At 44.4% G+C, this 9,745-nt stretch overlaps 1 pseudogene; it reads right to left on the minus strand.

Annotated features, from left to right (window-relative positions):
* Positions 1-1,708: 1,708 nt before the first annotated feature.
* On the minus strand, positions 1,709-2,680 carry LOC148136416 (uncharacterized; annotated as a pseudogene).
* Positions 2,681-9,745: the final 7,065 nt, after the last annotated feature.

The following is a 9,745-nucleotide window of genomic DNA, read 5'->3' on the forward strand; positions in this document are numbered from 1 at the left end:
CACATCCTTGTCCGTTGTGTCAACCAGCCTTTAATCTATTGTCTGCAACTGTTCCTACTGCTACATTGAGAAGGCACCAATAAAATTAAAGACCGTCCCACTCTGGTCATACTCTTTGAACCTCTCCCGTTGGGTAGAAGATATGAAATTTGAAAACATACGAACAGATTTAGGAACAGCTGCTTCTCTGCTGCTATCAGAATTTTAAACCGACTTCTTAAATTACTTAATTTGGTTTATCACTTTTATAGTTCAGTGAAAAGTGTCATCTTATTAGTTTTACAGGCAGATTCTACGATGAAACTTCATCAGGGTAACAGAGCAGAGTGCAGGATATAATGTTACAATTAAACAATCTTGAACACTCTCTGCACCTTCTCTGTGGCTGTAGCACTGTATTCTGAAATCTGTTTTGTAACCTCTTTACACCTTGTATGATATGATCTGCCTATAGAGCGTGAAAAATATCACTTTTCATTGTTTCTCCGTACGTGCGACCACGACAAATCAAACCACTGCTCCAAATGTGGTCTCCTCTGCATTGGAGGCATGAAATACAGACATGCAGGATTACTTTGTGAAATACTTTTGCTCTGTTTGTAAAATGACTTTAGGCTCCGAGATGCTTGTCACTTCAGAACATCTTTTGTGTTCTGTGCTCAAGGTTTCTGTCGATCATGCTGCCGTGCTCCAGCAAGGCACAGTGAAAGCACTAAAGACAACATCTCATTATTCGTCTGGGGACTATGCAAGTCTTCAGCACTCAATATTGAGATCAATAATTTTCGAAACTCAGCAACACATTTCATGTGCTTTATCCACCCACGCACTCTATATCCTGCATGACACGGATTGATTTCAGCATAGCCAACCCTTTGTCATCCGCGTATGATCCCCATTATCAGCTTTATCTTTCCACGTTAAAAAATCACACAACACCAGGTTATAGTCCAACAGGTTTAATTGGAAGCACACTAGCTTTTTGAGCGTTGCTCCTTCATCAGGTGGTAGTGGAGGGCTCAATCCTAACACACAGAATTTATAGCAAAAAATTTACAGTGTGATGTAACTGAAATTATACATTGAAAAATTGATTGTCTGTTAAGCCTTTCAGCTGTTAGAATACCATGATAGTTTCACTTCTTTCATGTGTAAATCACAAACCCTTGTTTTAAAAAGTTGCATTCTCAGGTTATCTGTTAACAATGGTGATAACTAGACAATATGTTGAAGGTGTTAGCCCCCTGTGCTCTCTGTCTATGACCTGATGTTTAGATTGATTCTCATCTAAAATGTGAGATAACGGAGTTTTACATGAATTCATGCAGTTTTTGAGCTCAGAGTTCTACATGAATGCAGGCAGTTTTTGAGCAAAGTACAATGTAACCCTGCAAGTACAAATTCACCCCACAAAATGTATGTGTGCATGTGGATCTTTGTCTGTCTGTGTGTGTGTGTCTGTCTGGGTTGGGTGTTGTGAGTGTGAGAAAGCGTATGTGTGTGTGTAGTGAGTGCAAAGTGTCTTAAGACTGTGAGGGGGTACATGTGTGAGTGTGGGAGTGTGTGTGTCCGTAAGGGTGTGTGTAGGTGTCTGTGTGCGCATCTGTGTATATGTGTGTCCATGTGTATGTGTGTATAGGAGTGTCTGTGTGTGTGAGAGAGTGTGTGTGTGTAGGAGTATCTATGTGTGTGTATAGTGCATTGGTGGTCACCTGTGATGTGACATGAACCCAAGGTCCCGGTTGAGGCCCTCCCTGTGGGTACCGAACCAAGCTATCAGCCTCTGCTCGGCCACTTTTTTCTGCTGCCTGTCCCCAAGTCCACCTTGGAGGATAGTCATCCGAAGGTCCGAGGTCGAACGTCCTGGGCCACTAAAGTGTTCCCCAACTGAGAGGGAACACTCCTGTCTGTTGATTGATGTGTGGTGCCCATTCACCCGTTATCGTAGCCTTTGCTTGGTTTCCCCAATGCACCATGCCTCCGGGCATCCTTGCTTGCAAAGTATAAGATAGACAACGTTAGCTGAATCACATGAGTACCTACCATGTACAAGGTGGGAGATGTCCCCACGTGTAATGGTGGTATCTATGTCCACACTCTGACACGTCTTGCAGCGCCTACCATGTTAGGGTTGTATGGAGTTGTCCTGACAGCAGGGTAGCTTGCTACGAACAACGGTCTGTTTGAGGTTTGGCGTTTGTTTAAAGGCAAGTAGTGGAGGTGTGGGGAAGGTCTTGGTGAGGTGCTCATCCTCATTGATACTGTGTTGCAGGTCACGAAGAACATGGTGTAGTTTTTCAGCTCCTGTGAAATACTGAACAACGAAAGGGACCCTGCCGGTTGCAGCACGTGTCTGTCTCTTGAGGAGGTCATTACGGTTCCTTGCTGTGGCACGTCGGAACTGGCGGTCGATGAGTTGGCCATCATACCCTGTTTTTGTGAGGGCATCCCAGAGTACTTCCAGGTGTCCGTCACATTCTTCCTCATCTGAGCTGATCCGATGTACGCATTGGGCTTGTCCACCGGGAATGGCTGTTTTAATATGTTTTGGGTGGAAGCTGGAGAAGTGTAGCATTGGGAGGTTGTCTGTGGGTTTGCGGTAGAGTGTGGTGCTGAGGTGTCCATCCTTGATGGAGATGCATGTGTCTAAAAATGAGACAGATAGTCGAGAGTAGTCCATAGTAAGTTTGATGGTGGGGTGAAACGTGTTGATGTCACTGTGTAGTTTTATCAGTGACTCCTCGCCATGGGTCCAGAGGAAGAAAATGTCGTCATGTACTTGGTGTATAATGTTGGTTGGCGATCCTGCATAGAGAAGAAATCTTGTTCGAATCTGTGCATGAAAATGTTGGCATATTGGGGTGCAAATTTAGTCCCCATGGCTGTTCCATGTGTCTGGATGAAGAACTGGTTGTCAAAGGTGAAGACATTGTGATCAAGGATAAAGCGGATGAGTTGTAGGATGGTGTTTGGAGATTGGCAGTTGTTGGTGTTGAATACTGAGGCTGTTGCCGCGATGCCATCATTGTGGGGGATGCTGGTGTAGAGTGTGGAAACGTCCACTGTGACGAAGAATGCTCCCGGTTCGACTGGTCCGTGCATGCCGAGTTTTTGTAAGAAATCCGTAGTGTCGCGACAGAAGCTGGAGATCCCCTCTCCAAATCATTACTTTTCCACAACTTACTATCATCAATCTCTTTATCTAACTATCGCTCTCCCTCTCTCTCTCTCTCTCTTGTATTGCACTTTTCAATAGTTTCTTCCCTGGATTTTTGCAAACCTTTGTCATCTTCAACTCGCAATTCCTGGCCTCCTCTTTCGTTGTATCTTTCTGCTTTCCTCTCGATGGGTGCAACAATTGTTGAAATGCCCTGTATGACTCATTTTTTAGTCATTCATGGGACTTAGGCATTGCCGACAGGACAGTATTTATTGACCATCACCAGTTGCCCTTGAAAATATGGCGGTGAGCTGGCATCTTGATTCGAAGCAGTTCACATGCTGCAGATTGACTCACATTGCCCTCGGGTAAAGAATCCGAGGCATATGACCCATAGACAGTGAAGGAATGGTGAGAAGTTTCCATGTCAGGATGGTGAGTGATTCAATGGGCAACTTTCAAGGGATGATGTTCACAAGCATCATCCATCCTCGTCCTTCTGGATGGAAAATGGTCATGTGTTTTGAACGTGTTGTCTAAAATCCTTTGACGAATAAACTGAAATTGTAAATAGAACACCTTGCTGCTACTGAGTGTTGGTAGTGGAGGAAATGAACACTTGTAGTTTTACAATCACACAGGCTGCTTTATCCTTGGTGGTGTCAAGCTTCTGGAGTGCTGTTGGAGCTGCACAAATCCACGCAAGGGGGAGTATTTCATCCAATCCTGATTACTTCCTGATGTGATGTGAGCAGACTTTGGGAGTCAGAAGGTAAGTAACTTGTTGCAGCTTTCCTAGCATCTGACCAGCTCTTCTATCTGGTTTGTTTATGTCAAAAGTTCAACTGAGTTTCTGATCAATTGTAACCCCAATGATGTTTATACTGGAGATATGGTGATGGTAATGCCTTGAACGTCAAGTAGAAATGGTTAAATTGAGTCAAATTGGAGATGGAAATTGCCTGCCCTTTGTGTGATTAGATTAGATTTAGTTTAGATTACATTACAGCGTGGAAACAGGCCCTTCGGCCCTACAAGTCCACACCGACCCGCAAGCCACCGATATTTACCCCTTACCTAACACTACGGGCAATTTAGCATGGCCAATTCACCTGACCTGCACATCTTTGGACTGTGGGAGGAAACCGGAGCACCCGGAGGAAACCCACGCAGACATGGGGAGAACGTGCAAACTCCACACAGTCAGTCGCCTGAGGCGGGAATTGAACCCGGGTCTCAGGCGCTGTGAGGCAGCAGTTCTAACCACTGTGTGACATGAATGCCCACTAATGTGACATGAATGTTACTTGTGAATTGTCAGGGAAGCTTGGATATTATCCCGATCTTGTTGATTTTGAACATGGTGTCCTTTGGTATCCGAGATTCATGAATGATACCGAGCGTTGTGCAATTATTGACGAAAGTCACCAATTCTGACCTATTGGTGGAGGGGAGAACATTAATGAAGCAGCTGAAGATGGTTGGGCTGGGACACTATCCCGAAGAACTTCTGCAAAAATGCCCTGGAGCTGTGAAAAACTAACTTGCAAATTTGCAATCATCTTCCTACAGCTCGGTATGACCCCAACCGATGCAGACAGTACCCCACAGAACCCGTTAGTCCCAGTGTGCCTGGTCTCCCTTGATGCTACACTCGTTAAAATATGCCTTGCTGTCAAGGACGGTCATTATCACCTCCCTCTGGAATTCTATTTCACGTTTGAACCAAGGCTACAATCAGGTCAGGGTCTGCGTGGGCCTGGTGGAACCCACATTGGACGTCACTAAGCGGGTTATTGCTGATTAAATATTGATAATAACACTGTTGGTGCACCTTCACCAGCTTACAGATGACAGAGAGTACAGTGATGCGGTGGTGATTCGCTGGGTTGGATTTATAATCTCTTTTGTGTCTTGGGCATACCTGGGCAATTTTCCATATTGGTGGGCCGCTGTCGATGTTATAGCTGCACTGGAACAGATTGGCTCGGGGTGGAGAATGTTCTGGAACGCAAGGTTTCATTACTATTGCCTGAATGTTTTCAGGACCAGTAGCATTTGCAGTATCCAGTATTGCCAACCGTTTCTTGACATCACATGGAGTGAATTAAATTGGTTGTGATGTTCGGGACCACGGGTGAAGGTTGGGATGGATCATTTACTGGAAAATGTTGGCTGAATATTACTTCAGTATTATATTTTTGTCTTGATGTGCACGGCTGTTGCATCCTTGAGGATAAGGACATTTGTGGAGCCTTTCCTTCCAGTTTTTTATTTAAATTGTTCACCACATCTCAGAACTGGATGTGGTCGGGCTGCTTAGCAGACTTTAGGTTTCGTCTGTTTGTTGTAGGTTCACTTAAGTCATCTTATCACTTGCTGCCTATAGTATTTGCCAGGAGACGTGGCAAACAGAGTTTTATGCAAAAAATGTGTGAGGTGATTCACTTTGAAAGGAGTAATAGGAATGCAGAGTAGTAGGCTAATGGTAAGATGCGCAGTCGTGTAGATGAGCAGAGAAATCTCAGCGTCCACATACATAGATCTTCTCAAGTTGACACCCAGGTTGGTAGGTTAGTTAAGAAGGCATACGGTGGGTTAGGTTTTATTAGGAGACGAATTGAGTTTTGGAACCATGACGTCACGCTGCAGCCGTGTATAACTCTGGTACGGCCGCACGTGGATTATTGTGTACAATTTTGGTCACCACATTATATGAAGGATTTGGAAGCTTTGGAAAGGATTCAGAGGACATTTACTTGGATGTTGCTTGGTATGGCGTGAAGTTCTTACGAGGATAGGCTGAGGGAATCGAAGTTGTTTTTGTTAGAGAGAATAATTAGATTAGTTACAGTGTGGAAATAGACCCTTCGGCCCAATCAGTCCACACCCACCTTCCGAAGAGTAGTCCACCCAGACCCATTTCCCTCTGACTAATGCACCTAACACTATGGGCAATTTAGCTTGGCCAATTACACCTGACTGGCACATCTTTGGGCTGTGGGAGGAATCTGGAGCACCCAGAGGAAACCCACACGGGGAGAATGTGCAAACTCCACACAGACAGTCACCCGAGTCTGGAATCGAACCTGGGACCTCGGTGCTGTGAGGCAGCAGTGCTAACCGCTGAGCCACCGTGTGATTTAATTGAGACTTCTAAGATAACCAGAAGGTTAGATAGGGTGGACAGTGAGAGCCTTTTCCTTGGATTTTGATAGCCAGCACGAGGGGACATAGCTTTTAGCTGAGGGGTGATAGATATAGGACAGATGCCAGAGGTAGTTTCTTTATTCAGAGTGTAGTAGTGGAGTGAAACAGTAATAGACTCGCTAACTTTAAGGGCACTTAAATGGTCATTGGACAGACATTTGGACGAGAATGAAATGGTGTATGTTGGGTGGGATTCACTGTGGTTTCACAACATAGAGTGCTGAAAGGTCTGTAATGCGCATCAATGTGTAATTAGTCCTGTTTAGTAGCATCAGAAGGTTGACACTTAATTTTTACGTCACCCTAGTGCAGCTCCTAGCTTGCCCTCCTGACTTCTCCTTTGCACTAGGTTTGATGCCTGGCCTGATAATAATGGGTTGAATGCGGGATATGTCAGATCCTGAGATTGCAGATTGCATTGGAGCAAAGTTCTGTTTATCTACCTCATGGATGCCTGGTCTTGAGTTGCTGAACCTGTTGAAAGTTTGTCCCATTTAGCACCACTCTTCATACCCAATTTATATTTTGTAGTTTTCAATGTGCCTTTGGGATTCACAGCTCTACTGAGCTGAATCTCTTTGTTACATTATCTTTCTGCTGAGTTCTCCATATCCCAGGGGCTTACTGTCTCCACTGCCATTTTTCTTTCTCGGTGTTCAGGGCATTATTCGACATTTTACTCTCTGTGCTGATATTCGTCTTGGTGCACTTACTGTCAAAACCAAGTTTACTCTTTCTCTTACATAACACTCAATCTCTGCTCATGTGCCTCTTTCTTTCATTATATGCTCCACATCTCTATTGTTGTTTCCTGGGCGTCAAACTCTGCAGTTCCTTTTGGTATTTCGGCATGCACTCAGTCTTGGGTTCGATTTTCATCCTGGTATTCCGCTCTATGTTCGCTCACTCTGCTGAGATTGGTGCTGCCTCTCAAACCAAGTTTATATTTTCTGCTTCTTACACTCTTGGTTTCTCACTCGACAGTCACTCTTCCTGCTGAGATCCCTCCTGTTCTTTGACACAATTATCTGTCTCGCTGTTCTTGTTCCCCTTGCTTGCCCTCAACCCTTATTCTGTATGATAATATCAATCGTTATTCACCCAGTATCTCTGGTAATGATCCTTTTCTTCTGTTATTTTGCACTCACTGTCTTTGCTCATGTTGCTCTTGACCAATCATTCTATAGTCACACAGCGTGTCATCTTCTTCTCATTCTCTCACATTCCATGCCCCTTCTAATTTTTATCTTGATCACACACTCATGGTCACACCCTGCCAATTTTCGCATTGGTCTCGCAAAACTGATTCATTCATTCGGTGAATGTAATTTTCGGTCACTCACCGTTCGCTACTCTCTCTGTCCCTCTCTCTCTCTCCCCCTGCTAATGTTAGTGACTGCATCTGAGTGTGGTTCCTTCGTTTCTCCCTCTGCACCAACTCTCTGCTGATTTTCCTCCTGATCTCAACCTGAACTCTTTTTTGATGTGAAAGTTGCTTTTTTGGTCCCCCACTGCTGAGTCATTCTCATTGATGATTTATCTCGCCACTTATTTCGCACTCACTCTCTCTGCCCAAAGGAGAGTCTTTGGCTCCATGGTAACTGGTTCAGCTAGTTCATCTCATGATATGCGTTTTGCACCTTTGGTCTTTAATGATGTTCCTCTGGAACTTTCACTGACGCCTCATGCAGTCTGCTCATCTCCAAATTTGCCCTCCCTTCATAGCTTTGTCTCTGTTGCGTTATCCCTATTTGTCACCTGTCTTACTGTCAATTCCACGAGCTAATGTTCCTGATGCTCTCTCTCGCTTGTTATGGAACCCTTAAAACATCTTAAGAATCTCGCCCAGACCCCGATTTTTTGAGTTGTTTAAAGCAGACATAAGTTGAATATTCCAGGAGCGACGGATTTGGTTAATCATCTGGTTTTAAACAAAACAGAATTTATTGACACACGAAAAAAAAAGAAACTGAATTTAGAGTCATATAACCTCCAGAACCCAATTGATTCTTATCACAAATTAATTACACATTTCCAAATATCTGCATTATCCCCGCAATACACTCCTTGGCAAAAGGTAGATTCAAACAGAGGTTCTTACAGGGGAGAGATTGCAGAGAGAGAGAGAGGATCAGCACAGAGCTAATCCTTTGGGTCCCCAGCTAAAACTTGACCAGCAGCTTTGAACAGACTGCTTTCTGTATCCTGAGCTGAAAGAACTGGCCGCTCCTCTTTAATTTTGCAAGTGAGGTAGTTTCTGTTAACCATATTCAATGGACTTTTCCAGCCAAATCAGAACCTCTGCAGTTTCCAAACCCGTTTGAAAACAAAAATCCAGAGATCACATAACCTTGTTAAAAGGGGAACATCATCACATGGTCTATCTCGATCACTATGCTGATGTTCCTGGTGGTCTCTTACATTACACTCCCTTTCTCTACTGAGGTTCATTTGGTCTCACTATGCAATTAATTTGTGCAGTCAGGTTTTACTTTGAATAACATAGCGCCTATCCTCTCGGATGATGTTACTGTTGATTACTCATTCTATGCGCTTGCTGGACTTTCAAAGCCTTTTGTCCACGTTCCACACAAGAGATTATTAAGGGAAATTAAACTCCATAAGGGTCAAATCTATTAAAATGAACTGGAGACGTATCGTTGAAGACAAGCTGCGGAAAAGCCATTTTCTTGCTTTGATTGTGGAAAGGGATTCACTCAGAAATCCCAAATGCTGAGACAACAGCGAGTTCACACTGGGGAGAGACCGTTCTCCCAGCTTAAGTGTAGGCAGGGATTACTAATTTCTCAGACATGCTGAAACACCAGCGAGTTCACACTGGGGGGAGGCGGTTTTCCTGCTCTGAGCGTGTCAGGGATTCACCAATTCCTCTAACCTGCTCGTATACCAGCGACTCAACACTGGAGAGAGGCCGTATGTCCACTGTACGTGTGAGAAAGCATTCACTTTGGCATCCAACTTCCAGACGCATCAGCACACTGCGGACAGCCAATTCACCAGCTCCAGGCGTGGGAGGAGTATTCTCTGACTCATTCATTTGTTGTAACACCGACGAGTTCACACTTATGAGAAGCTGTTTCCACTGCAGCACCTGGTTCAGGTGTACGTCTCAACTCACTTGCACACAAACAGACTCACAGTGAAGAAGCTGAGCGTGGGGATCCACTGAATCAAATACCTTGTGGATATTTCACACTAGGGAGAGACTGGTCCCCTGTGCCAACCGTTGGACTGATTCACTCAGTGGTCCAGCTTGCTGAATTGCCAGTGAAAACATCATGGCAATAATTTACTTACATTCTGAATGTTCAAAAGAATTCACTCAGTCACCAGCCAACTGAGAATCTCTTGTGA

The sequence above is a fragment of the Chiloscyllium plagiosum genome, unplaced genomic scaffold (genome assembly GCF_037043375.1).
Source record: "Chiloscyllium plagiosum isolate Xiang-an unplaced genomic scaffold, Cpla_swu_hap1 HiC_scaffold_45, whole genome shotgun sequence".
In the NCBI taxonomy this organism is placed as follows: domain Eukaryota; kingdom Metazoa; phylum Chordata; class Chondrichthyes; order Orectolobiformes; family Hemiscylliidae; genus Chiloscyllium; species Chiloscyllium plagiosum.